Consider the following 18,955-nt stretch of genomic DNA (forward strand, 5'->3'; position numbering starts at 1 on the left):
AGAACTGGAAGTGAAGAGAAAAAAAGGTGAAAAGATTTGTGCGTGCTCAAAAGTTGCCCTGGGTGAGGAGCAGAGATCCTCTTGCGGTTTGCGAGTGGTAAATAAAGACCCGCTCGCTGACTGTGACCCCTTTATGGGTGGGTTCGATGAGCGCATTTTGTTTGCGCGACCCGGAATACACTAGAAGTGCTTCCATGGCTGCACTGATGCTTTCTCCCAGCACCTTGTTAGGGGGACGGAGGCACATTGGGCCCCCCTTCCACCAGGTGCCCCCGGCCCAGCGTAGACCTGCCATATGTGGGAGCTCGCCCGATATGGGTGAGCTCAGTGCAATGTAGTTTGCACAACCTTGTCCCAAAAAGAGTGGATTGGGGGCATAGGAAACAATTCATACTTACACAAAGAAAATGTACTATTAGCTTTAAAACTATGTAACCTCCACACATAGTTTAAACACACAGGAATAATTAAAACAAAAAGGTTTTTTAAATGGAAAGAAAGTTCAGTGGCAAAGTAACCTTTTTGCCAACCACCATGGCACTGAACTGAATGCCTTTTATCATAGATGTGCACATGTGATCAGGAAAAATACAATTACAGTGCAAGAAAACTAGTGGCTTAAGTGGGCTGACCTATTGCCTCATGCTGTATGCTGTTGTGGATGGAAGTGCAATAGGAATGACAGCTGAACACGGCAGTGGATGAAGAGGACTGACTCAAAGACCTTGAGTTTCTGTGTTTATTTTTTTTTAATTTAAATTAATTTCTGTGTATGCAAAGCTGGCAAGACTGCCAAAGGTTTGTTTAGGTAAAACGTAACTAAATAAATGAAGGTTCTTTTATGCCAGACCTAAAAATCAAACTGCATTCTATCCAGGACTTAAACAAATGATTGAAAAAGCCACAAGACTGCCTTACATTTTGAGTCCTGACTAAAACATTTGTTGCCGGCTGCAATAAAAACAGAAAAGCAATAGTATTGCGTTCTGTAGACCAGTGGTTCCCAACTTGTGGTCCGGGGACCCCTGGGGGTCCGCAAAGCCTTCTCACGGGGTCCGTGACTGATTAGAAAATATAATATTAACAGATTAGGTCCCCATCTTTCAGTAATGACTTACTGGGGGGGGTGGGGGGAGGTGGGGGGTCCCTGGGTTCCAATAATGATCCATTGGGTGTCCCCAGATTCCAGTACTGATAAAGTAGAGGTCCACAGAAGTCAAAAGGTTGGGAACCACTGCTGTATACAACATTTTTTAGATAAAGAATTTGGCGTGTCCTATTTCTGTGTACTTTTGAGATGTAGAATAGTTCCTCGCAGACTGCAATGCAAGCACTCCATGGTAGGCAGATTGATACAGCAAACAGCTAATAGCATTGGCGCAAGAGTAAACTCCTCTGATTGGAGCCAAAGCCCACTTTATGTATATTTTAAAAGAACTCGTGGCAGTAGGTAAACAGACAGCTTGACCCTGCAAGTGACGCTTCTAAGTAACGGTAAAAGTAAATGTTCTGTCTAAAACCTACATAAAATGACCACTCCTTTCAGCTAGATCGACACTAACGAACATATTCTACATGTGCACAGTTATTCCATGTGGCCATTTAATGCGGTGCAGCTTTAAGGTCACAGTTAGCCTTTAATGCCCTGTTTGGCAGAACACAATGCCTCGAAAGGGAGTCGTTTGTTCCATGATGCTTTTCTTGCCTCCTTGCCAGCTGCAGATAGTAAAATAGGTTATGGAGAGAGAACCGAGATGGCCTCCGGCTGTGCATGGGTGCTGGAAGGGACCGCACTCGGGAGATGCCCTAGCCGCAGCTTTCCGCTGCCGCCTCACCACCCCTCCTCTGCTCTCACACACCAGACACACCTTTATCTGCTCTCAGTCACAGACCGCAGTGCAAACAGGTGACACGTCGGCTAATCGCCTGTGTGCGAAGCAGGTGGAGCTGGGGAGTGTTCCTCCGCAGACACTCACCCGAGCTTAGAGCTCGGCCAGATCCCCATCCCCGTCGCCGCAGCGGAGGTGAGTTGCTTTGGGTTTTGTTTTTTAAACTGCATCCAAGACTACAAAAGTTAAGCTCCCAGTAGATTTCGTAGCAGCCCACGAAAGGCAGGGTGTGAGCAGACGCAGAAACGACGGATGGTGCGCGCGTCCCTGAATGGTTTCACCTCATGCTCGGCGCAGCTGGGTTCACGGCAACAGGTGTGTACAAGGGTCCAAGGCCTGGGCGCGAGCAGTGGTAGTTATGATAAGGAGCTGCCTGTCTGGGCTCGACTGGCTCCTTGTTCGTCGTATTGCAGGGTACAAACAGATGTCATGTGCAGCCCCTTCCGCCACCTTCCTTGCGCTTCATTCGATTAACCATGGCAACTCACAATGAAGGTGGCTTTCGCGTTTTAACAGGAACATTAAAGGCACGCGTGTACGTGTACTGGAGTACCCCTTGAGACCTGCCGAAAGACACATTTGCAGTTTTCGCCTCGCTGTTAAATGTACCCAACTGACCAGGTGTGTTCGGGCTAATCTTTGCCTTTTAGCGGACAACAACAAGCATATTGGGAGTTTATGTTCCTGGTATTGGGCTACAAGTTCACAGGACGCTTTATCACTGTAGTAAGAAAACAAAATCCACAGAAAGTCGTCCAAGTGACAAGGGCCAGTGGACAGCTAGCTTGATATCTCTACACATCCATTCAGCCCGACCTGTTTTGCAGCGGAAACAGGAAAATATTACTTGTTGTACCTAAAATCTCTCGGGGTCATTTTACTGTTTCAGGAAACATTGCAAGCTCCACAAGCCCGCTCACCCGCACCGCTCTTGTGAGTGCCCCGCGCACGGCAGTTACAACTTCTCATAGGGTCGAGGCTTCTGCAGAGCCCACTGAGGGAAACAGTCTGCCAGCCACGGGCGTAACAAAGGCCCCCGCGATACGGGGGTGCCACAGCACGTGGCCTGAGTGATTCTTGAGAGGGCTCCCTTCCATGTTCTGGGAAGGGGGTGGGGGGTCCCCTCCAGTTTCGTTACGCCACTGCTGCCAGACACAATATGTCAAAGGTTAGATGCTGAGCTGTCCGCCCCACTCTGGAGTCTTCGGAAGTGTGGAGACTGAGTTCAATTACTCACAGGAGGAGACCAAGTGGCAGGTATTTGGGGAGGGAGGGTGGAAAACGGGTAAAACCAGTAGAACAAACGTGGACAGGTTGCTTGAAAAAAGGTGAGGGGTGGGGCAGACTGCAGCTCAGGGTGAAAATCCAGAGAGCCAGGCGTAGTGTACGTGCTTTGCATGATCCCAGCAGGACTAAATAGGCACCGGTGGGCAGGGCCACTGGGGAACGGTGTACAGGACCCCAGGTGTACAGCAACAGTAGGCATCGGTGGGCCTGCAAGAAGCAACTTCACAGGTAGGATGTGAAGGTTAAGGCCTGGCTTTGGCATACTTTGTGATGTTGGGCAAATAACATACAGTCGCTAGATTGTTCGAAATCTAAGTAAAGCATATTGGTTTATGAACGCAGTCAAGCATTTACACGAAGGTAGCTGTATGAGCAGAACCGTACCCTCAACATTTAGTAAAGCATATTTGTACTTGCTGTTTGTAAACCTTCTGTCCTGCCCCCCTGGGCGCTGCCATTTTGAAAAACGGAGTGCGCTTCTTGTGACTGGCTGGATCCCAAGGTAATATCTGCCTCTCTTCCACTTGAAGTTCGTAATTGAATGAAAAACACGCGGACGGAGGACGATGGCAGCTACCAGGTGCTTAATTTTCCGCTGTTATATTTGGGCAGAAAAGTGTAAGCAGTCATACTGGAAAAAGTGTCCAAAACGTGTTGGTTGAAATTTCCCCTTTAAGGGAAACTTAAAAGAAATACACATTGGAAAAGCCATTAGCTCTCACCTTTTTACTTTTGGTGATGCTGTACATCAGTAAAAGCAAAATGTTTTTGGCCGATGCTGCCCTTCCCCCTTGAAAAAATGTATCATGATGTTATTCGTGCATAAGCGCCAAGACGCTACTAGCAGCCGTTGAAGTGCATTATAAAATAAGTATGAGAACTGTGATGCTGCATGCAGTGGTGGTGGGGTCAGTGAGCCTGGGGCTGTGGTCAAAGACGTGGCTAAAAAATATTTTGTAATTTTTTTTCGATCTTTCACCTTCAGGTAAATGGATATAAAATAACGTACAACTTAAATGAAAAAGTAAATACATATTAAGTTAATCAGTGAGGAATGCACTGTTGTACACTGTGCTACATCTATTAGTTAATGTTCTACAGAGATCTTTCTGTGTAACGAGAGAGCCACAAACAATCCCGCTTGGTGCAGTGGCGAATAGTGACTTGAATATTTTTACTTTCACAACATCCCATCCAGCCTGTGACAGAAGTTTTTTTTTTTTTTAAACTTGCATTATACACATTCCTAAATAAGCTGCTACACAAAGCGCAACAAGTTTTAAGATAAAGTGCTTCCAAAATATGGATTGTAGTAAAACCCAGACTGTACATAGTGTATTTTTGTTAATTAACTCTCCACTAAAAACACTTTACAGCTCAGCTGGTAACGCCCATCCAATACCACTCATGAAGAATACATTGTCACCAGAAAGCTTCAAGGGATTTCATCAATTAAAGCCAATGCTGACTTCCAAGCACCCTTTACATTTGCAGATTGGCCAGTTGTGCACATTTACATTTCTTTCAGAGAAGCAATGATGCTCGCAAGAAGGCTTGTTTAGCTGCCTGCCCCTCCCTCAGTTTCACTTCACAGAAGATTACCTAGCTTAAACTTCACCTGAAGCATTTCAACGGACAGAATTAACTGTCCTGAGATGGCTGTCTTTTCACAAAAGTAAGGGAACTGTTTTTCCTAAATAAAAAAAAAAACGGTATGGGTACATCGTGCCCCTCAGATTCTCTCTTCCCCCCCCCCCCCCCATTTAGACTACTGGGTACTAGTTTTTGCATCATTCAGTAGGCATGTACATTTATGGCACTGTGTGAATGCACACTGAATAATGCGGATGACATTTTATTTATTTTATTTACTGATCCAAGATTATGGACGCTACTTGGTGCTATAAATTTAGAAAGAAATAAACAAAACATTTCAACTAAAGTCCGTTTCTGCAAGTAGAGAATTCCTGAAGCAAATGAGAGCTGTCAACCCTCCAAGAAATGTAAAACTAAATAAATATTCTTAAAAGAGCATGATGGGTAAGCTAGAAATGAAGGAATGGGCGAGGCAAATTAATAGAGAGCCAACAGAGGAGTCAACATAAAAATGAAACCAAAGCTTACTTTCATGAGAACGAATAAAGAAAGGAGCATGCAACCGAGAGAGCAACACAGAGCATGGGAGGATTTGGCAGAGGGAGGCAAACAAGAGAGAGCAGCACATAAGGGTCAGAACAGCATGTAGGCTGCAGGCAGTTATTAGGCAGGAGTGAAGCAAACAAGAGAGGGAGAGAGAGAGTTGGAAAACACATGCATCCTCGTGGATTACTCTACGAAAAATAAAAAAGTACTTCCCAAAAAATGAACAGTAGAAGGATACAAGTCAACACATCAAAAGGATAACAAAGAAGCTATGCTCCAGGGAAAAGGTAAACATAAGAGGAAGACAAGCAATCAATAACAAGCATGCACATGAGAGTGACATTAAAGCAAAGCAATGGTAAGCAGCGGGCGGGCCCTAAGCCCACTGTAAATTTTTGGAATGGTCCACAAGAGGCTTCTCCTACAGACAGCTAAAATATGTGTGGTAGGTGAGACGTAAACAGAGTCTAATATGGTTTCATGAAATGGGAACAATTGGGGGTGCACCTGAGCTCTCACAGCAAAATCCTCTCTGTCGAGCATTGGCTGCCAAGACTCAGATACAGGGGCCCTAATCATGAGTACCCAAGTTTTACATGCAATAATCACACCGGATAAATTGTCACACTGAGTGTATGGAATTTAGCGAATGCTTAATTATGACCTATTACGATTTTTGTCCTGAACACAGGGAAGCATAACATGAAGGTTTTGGTGTTTAAAGCTCACAAATCCGCTTATCCTGGTATTTACTCGGCATTTTTCACCTGTTAAATTCTGGGGGGGGGGTTACCCTTTAATGACACTGATGGATAAATGGCTTTTTGGTGTTATTTCCTGCCTAAGACAGATGTCAATTTCCACAGAAATATGAAAAATGTTTTGAAACCAATGAATATTTTCGGGTTCACATTAGATGGTTAGGTATTTCCTTGAGGTGTACAGTCTTTTGCCAGTTATGACTTGTAATCTCTGAAAGCAATAGTTTAGGATATCCGCTGTAAAACATTATATGTAGCAGGTTGTGCTTTGAGCAGTTAGTCAGAGGTAATGTGCACAGATATGTTTTAAGATAGTGAACAGATGCACCTGATGCATCTAAGCAGTATTCAGTGGACTATGCTTTTCTGTAAGTGATGGATGGAAGATGGACGATGTTTTTCTGTTAAACATTTGTCAAGCATAGACATTTGTATTTGCTCCTGGCTCAGAATTTGATACATTTGAATTCTCCAGGAAGGAAGCAGTGTTATTTTGCCGCATGTATTTGTTTTTGGAGTTGCAGAATGGATTTGCTTCAGTTTTTTTGTTTTTGTTTTTGCAGTGTTTTTCTTTTGTTGGTGTTTGTGCTGAGCTATTGTTTCCCTCCATTGACACAGGAGAGTTTTGGTAATTGATCCACATGCGGAGTAGAACTACAGACCATAGTAGTACGTCTCAGCCAAGCTAAGGGGAACATGATTAACAACACATACCAGATGCTGGCGTACGTCCTTTCCCAGTTTGAGACTGTGCAACACAGCAAAGATTAACAAGCATTGACAAAGCCAGCCAGTTTTACTTTTGCATAGTGAAAAAGGTTTTCTTAAGCTTCAGTAAGACACACAGAACAGCACAGGCCACAACTATGCAGCCTCTTATAGAGAGAATGGATGCAGCATGGGCAGCAGAACTTGAAAGCCTTACACCCAAATAGAGATAGCTTGGGTAGCAGCAATGTAAGCTTTATTCACACATACTAAATGGATGTGCAATCAGCAGGCTTCAACCCCTCATAAAGAGACTGCCTCTTTCTTTACGTTTACAGCACAGAGAAGGACAGAGCGGGCTTCGTACGGCCAATAGTACATGCTTCAACAAAAAGTATACCAACAGCTAAGCTGCAGCTGTGCAAGCATCTCTCATACCCATTTTTAACTGGTTAATTGCTTACAGCAAGGGCACAAGCCTCACTCAGACTTGAAGAGCAGGTACAGAACTAGGGTTTATTTTGCACACAGAGAACAGGCACAGATGTTGCAACAGCGGTGTAGTGTTTCCTCACACAGAACAGGTGCAGCAATTTTGCAAGATTCTGTCACATGCGTGCACACTGATAAGGTGCAATGCAGACTCCAGCAGGTCAATCTTCCTCCACATAATCAAATCAAAACACAGGCACCGTTGCAAACTCCTTCTTTGCCCACAAATAGAACACTGAGTACAGGCTCTATCATTACAAACTACCTTCACACAAACAGCAGATGCAACATGGGTAACAGCACTGCAAGCATCCTTGTCCACATAAGTTACTCTATGAGTAATAGCAGTGTAGGATCCCCATGTACATACAGACAGACAGACATGCACAGACATACAACCAGGTGAAGCACATGGAGCTACATGCATGTTTTCCTGAAACACAGAACAATTACATAACGGCAATCAGCACTGAAAATGTTGGTAACACACACTATGTATAGCACGGGTAACAGTAGTGGAAACCCACTCCATCCACAAGCACAGTGAGGTACAAGCTTCCAACTCACACAAAATGGGTATAGCACAGGAAGCAGCAGTACAAGCTTAGCTATAATACAAAAAAAGTTACTTCATTGCAGGAAAACATTACATGGTGATCGCACTGATGGAGTGGCGAACTTGCCCCATGTGCCCTGGAATCCAGACAGAGTCCTGGAAGGTCAGGCGAGCGTTCCTGGCCATAGAGAAATGGCCTGTAACTAGTTATTACTGCTCTGTAGCACCCTATTCACATCAGATGCCCATAGCTTTCGTGCCTCCTGTTGTTGCTTGGCTTGCTGCTTGGGGTGTTGCTTCACGTGATTTTTGGGCAGAATGCTGGTTTTGGTGTCTCCACTAAACACAGGGAGAAAAGGAGAGTAAGGGCGTAGTGCCGATCAATGGCAACACTCTTTTAGAGGAGGACCTCAAACATGGGCTGCATAATTATCTATGTCTATCTAGTACCTCTGGAAAGATGGAGCAGTATCAGCGTGACATACATGAATCTTCCCAATTCCAGGTGGTTCTTCAGAGGCATAATAACGGACACTAGTTCAGCTCCCCTTCCCACCTTCTCATGGGAACACTGGGGCAGGCACCTTTTTTTTCATAAGCACAAGGGCAGCTCTGAGGTGCAGAGCTCAGTGTGAAACAAACTTAAAATTGCAAAAACAAGCGAGTAAAAAGTAAAATCCACACAATGATATGGACTTGCTACACATCTGAAATCTTAAAACTGTAGAATTTATATGGTCATCAAGAAGGCCGTCTGGATGCTAGCGTTTGTGGGACAAGCTCACCATTGCAAGAATTGTCCCACTGTGCAACTACCACAGCAATCTCGGCCGTGGTGTGCAGAAAGGGCAAATATAGAATGCAAGAAGTGGCGAGGTAAGGATAATTTATGTTTTTTTTTTTTTTTTTTTTTAACTGCAGTGCTAGTCTATTTCTTAAAACGCCAATATAACACTTTGTTCTCTACAGGTTTCAGAGCTCCAAAAGGATTTTTGTTTGTTAAATATAGAAGGGTGAGAACAGATAACACTTTATTTCAAATGTATTAAATTCTGCACTTTTTTATTTCCATGTACTTTAATGTATGCTCTTCAACGAATATATAGGTATACTGACACTATCTGTGAATAATTATAAAACGGAAACCCTACAGAAGAAACCACAGGTTACCATTGCAGTTGCAGTACTATACACTTCTCCTGATTTGAACACTCTCCATCAAAACTATCTATAGCCCATTTGCTGTGGTTTCATTGAAATGAAGCCAGTGTTGCAGAGATGTTTGGGTGCTTTTCGCGTATAATCGAAAGTAAGTTTTAATGATTCATATTCAGGAGGCAATATCAAAAACCATGGCAGATGTGGTATGTGATATATCAGATGTCAACCCATATCAGGTACATTGTAAAGGAAGTAACCAAAAAGTCCTTTGTACACTGTATTTATCTTATTCCTGTCATTACTGACACCACCACAGCACATAAAATGTAGGTCCGGAGTAATAATGCATTGCATAAAAAAAAAAAGAATACATTTTTCTTACGAGTTTAAATATAGAGAAACACTTTCAGTAATTAGTTTTAACTCCATTACATTATGCATACGTTTTACCTACATACTGCAAATTCTTGGGTCTACATCTGTCAATAATAAACTAACATTTTCTTCAGAAGATGGCCCAAGGCCAGCAGCTTAAAACATACTCTGCGCTTACTCTGCCAATTAAAATAGGTGTGCGGGCAGACCCTTTCACACATCATAATCTTTCTCCCGAATCTCTTCCTGCTCCGCCTTGGATTAGAACAAGACATTCTGTGTGTCAGAGCACTCAAATCCCACCTGTTCTCATTGGTTCACGACCAAATCTCTTTACAAGAGAACATGCCTCAGGTGAAAGACCAAGGGTTCGATCTTAGAGACTGAAGAGTAGAATACTCCACCCCAAACCTGACTTAGTGCTCTGCAAAACCCTCGGCCCTCTCATCTCATTTGGCTCCATTAATGGAAACTTCCTCTAACAGCCCAGAGCCGTCAGAGGAAAGACATTACACTCCCCACCCTTTTTATGGTGGACTGACTAATGTCTTTTTTTCCCTTTCCATCACACCAGGTGAAAAATAATAATAATGACTCCACCTCCAAACTTTTGGGGTGTTTGGGGACATTAGTTTTTGTTTTTCTGAAATAAACTGCTGCTTTGGCAGTTTGTGTGTGAAAAACAAAGAAGTGTTAGAAGTTTGGAGGACAGACATCAAAAATAAAGGCAGCCGACCGTCACATTTTTTGTACACTGAAAGAAACCACTGTGATCGTGGTTCCTTTCAGTGTGCACAGGTGACTGCTGGATTGGTTGTCATCTCTAAATTTGTCAGACAGTAGTCCGCCAGGATGGCGGAGGTAATAGTGTCTGCCACCCTGATGGATGGAGTGTCGTCCCTCAAATTGTAAAGGAGGCCCCAAGTATAATTTGGTCCCTGAATCACTGGCCCTTTTTATATCTCTAAGAAGTGCTTGAGAAGTGGTGTGAGCACTATACATAAACACACACTCCACTAAAATAAAAGTAAACGTCCATAACTGTACAAAAAATCAGCTCTAGGGCTACACGTCGAGCTCCATTTCAGCTTTTTATTTATTTTTTTATTTTTTTACAAAAGATATATTTTTCATCCCACCAACCCAAGTCTTTTCGGTCATGTCATTTTTCAGCACATTTCCTTTTCTTCTTCTTGCAGTTTTATACAACAGTTTCTTTGTCTAAACCTATCAACTTTATTTTTATTTATATTTTAAATGGTATTTAAGTGCAAAAACATTGTCTATAGATAACGTGACACTCATTAGCAGTGATGGAAACTAAGCCAAGGAGAGGTTAGACAACAAGTGTGAAATGCAGTACAGTAGAGTATTGTTACAGTAATCGGTTATAGTGATGAGCAAATCATCAAAATGCAAACATGAATAGGTGCAAGCAGTAAACACATTTAAAAAGGTTCCATAGTAAACAGATCAGTTCCAGTGGTATCTGATCACAGGAAGAATTGGACAGGTTTGGTTGATTACAAGGGCTGGCAAGGGGCAGAATGCTATGGAGTGTAGAGGGTCATACAGATCCTATGGAACGGGAAGGGGTTGGAGCAGGAATAGTTTGTAATTGTGGAAAGAGGGAAATCTTTAGATTGCTCTAGAACTGTTAGAGTAAATCTTTACATAGAGAGTTAGGCCATTCATAGTTACAAGATGATTTCGTGCCAAAGTAACACTGCTCTTCAGAACCTGGGATGACATTCCAAGGATGGGTGCATTTTAAGAGTTATTCATAATTCAGTCAATCAATCAAATCTTGGATTTTATGGGTAAAATCATAAAATAATGCAAAGCACCATAAAATAATAAAATATAAAAATAAACTAGCAAGTAGAGTTTTCTGCTGCCAGTTCATCGAGGGGGAATCAAGTCTCTGTGCTATAAAACCGATTACAAAGTAGAGGAAGTGGCAAGTCCATTTACAGACATACAAGTCTCTCCTCAACCGTCTATAGATTTCCTGTTTTTAACAGACCATTTAAGAAAGTAACACACGCTGTAACAAACATCTGGACTGCCTAATAACTGTAAATACAAGAAGGCATCTTTACATTGCTGAAAGGAAAGTTGGTTCAAACTGCGTTCAAGACAACACAAAAAAGGTCTCTAAAACTTCCACAAAAAAAACTTAAAATGCTACAAAGATTGTTCAGCCAACCCATCACAAGGACAGGCTGATGGTCTACTCCCCCAAAGTGTTGTCCCATGAGAGAAACACAAAAGGTGCCATACTGTGCCTGTCCTAAATCTGAAGAGATAAGATCTTTCCTATCATGAAAGTTCCAAATATAAATAAAATGCCACCTTTCCCTCTGCTAAAAACTTGTAATAATTATGGATATAACACTTACTAAAACCCCCTCAATTTTTTGAGATACAAAACTCTGCATGATGCGACTTTCCCAACTTCTTAGCAGATTTTTTAACGGTATCTGGGGCGATGTACATTGTTGAGACTTGGCCAAGCCTCTAAACAGTTAAAAAGTATCATCCCCAGAATCTTTACTGTGCTATCAATAAGAGAAATCGGACGATAACATTTGGGTGACCCAGGGTTCCCTTTACTAAAGATTGTAACAATTATTGAATGTGTCAAAGAGCTTGTAATCCTGCTACATAAAGAGTTATCAAACAGTTTTGAAAGCGAAAGACTCCAAAGCTCAGTATAACACTCAAAGAGGTCCATGGGTATCCCATCAGGCCCAGGAGTTCTACCACTTAAACTCTACTTGATGGCTTCCTCCACTTCCTCATGGAAAGTCTGTAGTGAGAGAGAGTTTCCCAAATGAGCCCAAAGCAAATCATTATGAGTCTTGTCCTCTGATAACTGATTAATAGCAGTGAAGTGCTTAATCCACTCCAAACTGGATATATATAAAGATGAAGAAGCGTAGTGCTTCTTTACATCTTTATTTCATACAAGTTTAGTATATACGGCATCGCCAGCAGAGCTCCTCTCCCTCAGCTCTCTTTTCTTCCTCCTCCAGTCTCCCTTCCACATTCTATATGACATCACAGAACCCATCACATTCTAAATCACTGTCCAGGCTCACAAGACATTTTCACACATCTTCCCCCTTGCATTGTTGAAACAAAATATATATTTATACATTTTTCTTTCCCCAAGGATATATTTCACAATATCTAACAGTGTCTAAAAAGAACATAATCAACACATACATGATATAGACTATATAGACCACATTAAACAAAACCACATTTAAATATCTTCTAGTATTGCTTCTTGTATTAGCGATTAATCTTACATATATTTCCCAAACTCCACGTCGAACCATTCTCCAAAACTACCACATTATGCTTGGTTTCCTTTACCCTGTGTGGAATTGAGTATTTACTATCCCCTTTCTGAACAATACCTCCTTTCTTTATAACGATCCAATCACCTGCACGTATGTGCACTGTTTTACACCCATCCTTCTATTATACAGAGTAGCTTTCCTTTGCTTCTTTTCAACCCTTTCTTTTACAAGGTCTCGAACCACTCTCACTCTTTCCTTTTCCCTCAAACATATGGGACACTCCTTCACTCCAGGCTCTCTTCCCTTCAGAGACACAAATGGTGATACCCCTGTTACAGAATGAGGAGTTGTCCTGGGTGCCCACATCATTCATCTTAACTCTCGCATCCATGGGAGATGATTAGCCAATGATAATTGAATATTTTCTATCACAATCCGATTCACTCTTTCTACCAAGCCATTAGCCTGCGGTTGAAACAAAGCAATCCTTTCATGAGTTATTCCCATCCTAGCTAAATAACTATTCATTTCTTTAGATACAAATTGCATCCCATTGCCTGACACAATTGTTTTAGGAATACCTTCCTCCACAAAGGCCCCTTCCAAGAATTCAATAACATTCAATATAATCACTTGTTCTACTGCTTTAATCATAAACTACTTAGAATGATAATCCACTACTACTATTATATACCTACTCCTCGAACCAATTTTAGAGATTGGACCAATGAAGTCTATAGCTAATTTCTCCCAAGGTCTGCTAGGAAACTGCATTGTCCTCAGAGGAGGTTGTCCCACTACCTTGGTTTTGTCACTATTTGCACATGCAATACAACTATTTACAGTCTCCTCTACTTCTCGGTTCATACCCGGCCACCCAAAAACTGTCTCTCTTTCCTTTTCATCATTCCTCTACCTAAATGGCCTTCATGGGCAATACTAATTATGTGCTAACAATTTCCAATTGGCAGAATTAACTGTTCTCTCCTCATCAACTTGCCACCTTGTAGACTGAACTGATCTCTAACCTTAAAATAATTAGACACATCATCATTCAATCAAGCTTCATCCTTCCACCCACATACAACTTTCCTCTCAACCTCTTCCATGATCAGATCTTCTCTTTTAGCAAGCTCCCACTCCTTCACGTTTATCGCTACACTTTCCAAAACACATCCTGTCTCTCCTACTATTGTATCTTCCTCCACTTCCTCTACTTCGACTGGCATCCTTGACAAACAATCCGCAACTACATTCTTTTTACCCCATAGGAATTCTATCTGAAAATTGTAATCCATTATTGTTAGCAACCATCTTGAAATACGTGATGGAACACTTCCTTCTAAACCCCTTCCACCATTGAAAATATATGTCAAGGGTTTATGATCTGTCCTTAACTTAAAAGGTTTACCCCACACATAGAACCTAAAATGATTGATTCCCCAGCAACATGCCAAGGCCTCTCTTTCTATGACTGAATACGACGTTTCTGCACCTTGCAATCTTCTAGATGCGAATCCTACCACATAGTCTTCCTCGTCTTTAATCTGTGTCAAAATTGCACCAATGCCTACTTTACTAGCATCAGTTCTTGCTGTTACATCAAAAAGTCCTAATGTTTTTATTTTCTCAAAAGCACTCCCACAATGTTCATTCCAAACATATTCCACATTTTTCTTCATTAATTTCCTCAAAAGCTCCACCACATCAGTAAAATTCTTTACAAACTTCGAGCAGTATTCTGCAAGACCAAGGAACGATTTCAGTTCTTCCTTGTTACAAGGCACAGGAGCATTCTCTATTGCTGTCACTATACTTTTCTTTGGTTTAATCCCATTACCACTCACAACATGTCCCAAATACGTTACTTCATGTTTCTTAATTTGACATTTCTCAATTTTTATAGTTAAACCATGCTTCTCCAATCTTCTCCTCACTTCTTTGAACAACAGGTCATGCTCCACCTCATTCTTCCCTACAATCATGATATCATCTTGATAGCATAGCACATGCTTCGTATCCCTGAAAATATTAGTCATCACTCTTTGAAAAACAGAGGACGCCGAGGCCAGTCCAAAAAGCATCCATTTATAACGAAAAGCTCCTAACTGCATAACAAAAGACGTCAAGTGTCTAGATTGTTCATGTAATTCAACTTGATGATATGCAGATGACATGTCAAGGACAGTAAACGCCTAACCTTTCCCTTCCATCGTCAACATCTCAGAAATATTAGGAAGTGGTTGTCTATCAACCCATATATTCTTATTTAAATCTCTGAGATCTATGCATAAGCACATTTTTCCTCTTTCCTTCGGTACCACCACAATCTGTGCTAACCACTCAGAAGCTTCAATAGGTTCAATAATATCCTCTTTCAATAATTTATCCAATTCTTGTTTTAAGGGATCTCTCATCATGTGAGGAATGCTCTGAACTTTGTGAATCAATGGTTTAGCATTCTTCTTTAATATTATCTTATGCAAAAAGCCTTTCAATAAACCTAATTTATTTGAAAATACCTTAGGATACTTTTCAAACAAATTATGTTGAAACTCCATACTAACTTCTTCTATTTTGAACCTCTCTGTTAACATCACTGGTTCCTTTGCATTAAGATTTTATATTATGCCCAAGTCCTTTTGATGACGCCATCTCAGTAAATCTGATCCATAATATGTAATGTAAACCCTTCCATAAACAGCTCTATCTTTGAAAGCAATGGTCACCCATTTCATTCCCAGGATTTCTATTCTTTTCCCTGCATAACCAACCACTTTTATGTCTGGTTTATCAAGTTGAGAACTTTGTGTACACGGCCATCTTGATTCATACGTTTCTTTAGATATAAGTGTGAATAAACTTCCTGAGTCTATTGGTACATTGACGGACATGTTGTTCAGAACCAGTTGGGCATGTGGTTTTTCCAAAGCGTCAGTACTTTCAACTCATATTTGCGAATCTTCAACTGTTAGGTTAAATGGACACTGAACACCGGACATCAAGAAGATTCTCCCTTCACCATTAAGATTACCTCACGAACATTCTCACAAACATCTTGGACTTCTTGATCAATCACTTGAATCTTCTTATTGCTTCCTGTCTCAGACTTGAACCTGCACACTTTTGCAAAATGTCCTCTGTTTCCGCAATTTCTACACAATGCGTTCTTTGCTGCACACATCTTACTCGATGCAATATGTCCTTGGGCTCCGCACCGCTAACATTTACTTTCTCTCCAATCAAATATTCTCTGGCCCCTTTCTTCATCGTTTTTCACTTTCCCTTTCTCTACATTATTTGTTAGACTCTTTTTATTCCTTACAGTCTTGTCTGACTCAGACTTATTTCTAATTTTCTGGATGGCACTGTATTTCATTTCCTGACCCGGTTTATCAAATTCTTGCAACCACACAGCCGCGTGTTCCATTCTTTTGGCTATCTGTGCAACTTCTTCCAAGGAGGGATCTTTCATTAACAATTTTTCTTTTATTTTCTTATCGTAGGAGCACCTTACAATTTGATCTTTATTAATAAATCAGTTAATTGTTCAAAATGACAAGATAGTGCCAGTCCCCTCATGCTGGCACAAACGATGCAATGTCCTCATCAACTCTTTGCGTTCTTGAAAAAACCTGTGACGTTCCAAAATTAAGTTAGTTTTGGGGCTAAACTGGATGTCCAACATCTGTATAGACATATCGAACACATTCATAGGTTGACCATCACCCATCCCTAAAGACACTTCTGGTAAATCTTAATAAATTCTTCTCCCTTCAGTTCCTAGATGATGCAGAAGAATAGGTTGTTTTCTAACTGGACTATAGCGATCACCACCAATCGCTAAGATATAGTTTAGAAAAATCTTTTTCCACTGTTTCCACGGTATAGGAGGATCACTCAGTGTTGAAAGAAAAGGTGGTGGTGATGCTATGTTTTGATCTCCCATTTGTACTGTCTCTATCTTCTTTTTTTTTTTTTTTTAACCTAAATAACATCAATTGAATACAATAAATTAATACAATGAATTAAAATAATAAACTAACATAACAAGCTATAATAAGTCATAAAAACGAACTAAAATACGAAACTCCTTGTTGCTAGTTCTCTTTTTATTTCTATTTCTCTTCTATTCGTTGTTGCTAGTCCTCTTTCTATTACTATTTTTTGGTTCCAGATTTTAGTCTGTCTTTTGTATCGTTGCTCTTTGTGTATGAGGCTGAACAGTGTCGGCATCAGCATGTAACTTGTTAGTTTTATAATCCAATTATGTTTTTTATGTGACTCTGTTCATGTGCTCCGTATCACGCTTCACTGCGCGACACCATCTCATTTGCCAGATTTTATTTTGCGCACATTGCGCTTCACCGCGCGATAACCACGGGCTTGCCTGCTGTTGTTTACCTCGTGCTCAATGTGCATTAAAGACTTGTTTGTGCTGTGGCTCGCACTCCACGTTTAAAAACTAACGATCGCGCAAGTGTCGTTAGCACTCTTGAAATAGATTTTAGAAATCCAGCTTTTGGATCCGATATACTTCACGTTGCTTATGTTGTCAATTTATCTAAGTTAAATGAACTTGCCTTAGTTCATACTGCTGTTGTACCAGTTGTGCCAACTAGTGAAGATCAAGGATTAAATATCCAAGGTTTCCAGGGATAGAGATGTCCCTTGTCATTAATCCACCCCCAGTGCAGATAGGTCCCTCGTCACCAGTATAAAGATGAAGAAGCGTAGTGCTTCTTTACTTCTTTATTTCATACAAGTTTAGTATATATGACATCTCCAGCAGAGCTCCTCTCCCTCAGCTCTCTTTTCTTCCTCCTCCAGTCTCCCTTCTACATTCCATATGACATCACAGAACCCATCACATACTAAATCACTGTCCAGGCTCACAAGACATCTTCACAATATATTAGACTAGAAGCTATCTGAGTAAGGCATCCCTCTGGCAAAACCTATTAACAGTATCCCAAAACACTTTTCTATTATTCTGTGAGACTGCCAATGCCAATTCTTCCTGTCCTTAATGGTTCACAGGTTTACCTTCCTTGCTTCCCCCACCTCCCCAACATCTCTTGGGCGTTCTGAAAGAGCCTTCCTTAAACTGCGATTTAACCACAGAGCAATTCTCATCAAACCATCATGGGTAATCTTGGGCAGGCAGGGGAGAGGGTGTGTTAATCAAATGGCTCTTAATACATAAACATAAATACTGGTAGCAAGCAAATTAAACTTCTCCAGTATCCTTTATTAAACAACCCTTAAAAACTGACAGATGTTTTTTTAAGAAGGTGACTAAGCATAGCCTTTGGGTCCATTAAAATCCAAACCAATCACAGCCCATCTCTCCAGTGTTGGTTGATTTCAGTACAATCTACAGGCGGTTTGTCCATGCCCACAGGAAGAACCCTTTCTATAAATAGTGGATTATGATCCCTCACTGGGTCTCCAACATTGCACATTTAGAAAGCCGCTGAAGATAGTTGCTTGGGGCAAATACATAATCAATAATGGATGACCCGCCCCTCTCCCCAAAAGTGGTATACTCAGACTGTCAGCCTAAAGGAAATTAGGTCCACAAGAATGTTTGAGATTAAAAAGTTCCTCCGCTCTCCCTCTAATATCAAGGAGGCATTCTATGGTAACAGAACCCTTGAAGCCCAGCTCCATCTACTGACACCGCTTGGACCCCTCCTAATCCGGGTTCAGGAGCAACCACAGCACCGAAACTGCTTTCCTCACGGCCACGGATGACATCTGCACCATACTGGACCATGGAGACACGGCTGCCCTCATCCTCCTCGACTTCTCTGCTGCCTTCGACACCATATCCCTTACCACCCTATGCACCAGCCTTCATGACACTGGCATCCACAGTAAGGCCCTGGAATGGATCCTTCCCTTCCTCGCTGAAGGACCCACAGAGTCAGACTCGTGTCATTTGTCTCAGACCCAACAGAAACCTGCTGTGGAGTACCCCAAGGCTCCTCCCTGAGCCCAGTCTGCTTCAATATCTACATAGCTCCTCCCACCAAAATCGTCAGACAGCACGGCCCCAACATAGTCTTCTACACAGACGTTACGCTATTAATTCTCTCCTCACCGACGAACCATGAACATCCAAGAACAACTTCCACAATGGAATGAGAGCAGTTGCTGACTGGATGAAAAACAGCTGCCTCAAGCTCAACACGGATAAGACTGAGATCCTCATCCTGGGTCCCACTTCCTCCGCCTGGGACAACGCCTCGTGGCCATCTGACCTCGGAA

The 18,955-nt window shown here is 41.7% G+C and overlaps 1 protein-coding gene across 8 annotated transcripts in view; it reads left to right on the plus strand.

Moving 5' to 3' along the window:
• The window catches only part of RAB27A (RAB27A, member RAS oncogene family), a 520,171-nt gene that overhangs the window by 373,718 nt on the left and 127,498 nt on the right, over window positions 1-18,955 (plus strand). Inside the window, exon 1 of one of the 8 annotated variants that reach the window (XM_069222444.1) lies at window positions 1,838-2,024. The exons of 3 other annotated variants lie outside the window; for them this stretch is intronic. The gene's annotated coding sequence lies outside the window, so the exon portion shown is untranslated. Of the gene's footprint in view, window positions 1-1,837; window positions 2,025-2,059; window positions 2,205-2,279; window positions 2,511-3,251; window positions 3,405-18,955 lie in introns of those variants that run through there. 4 more of the 8 variants (XM_069222437.1, XM_069222442.1, XM_069222443.1 and 1 more) reach the window with 4 other exon arrangements.

This window comes from Pleurodeles waltl, chromosome 3_1 (genome assembly GCF_031143425.1).
Source record: "Pleurodeles waltl isolate 20211129_DDA chromosome 3_1, aPleWal1.hap1.20221129, whole genome shotgun sequence".
Lineage (NCBI taxonomy): Eukaryota > Metazoa > Chordata > Amphibia > Caudata > Salamandridae > Pleurodeles > Pleurodeles waltl.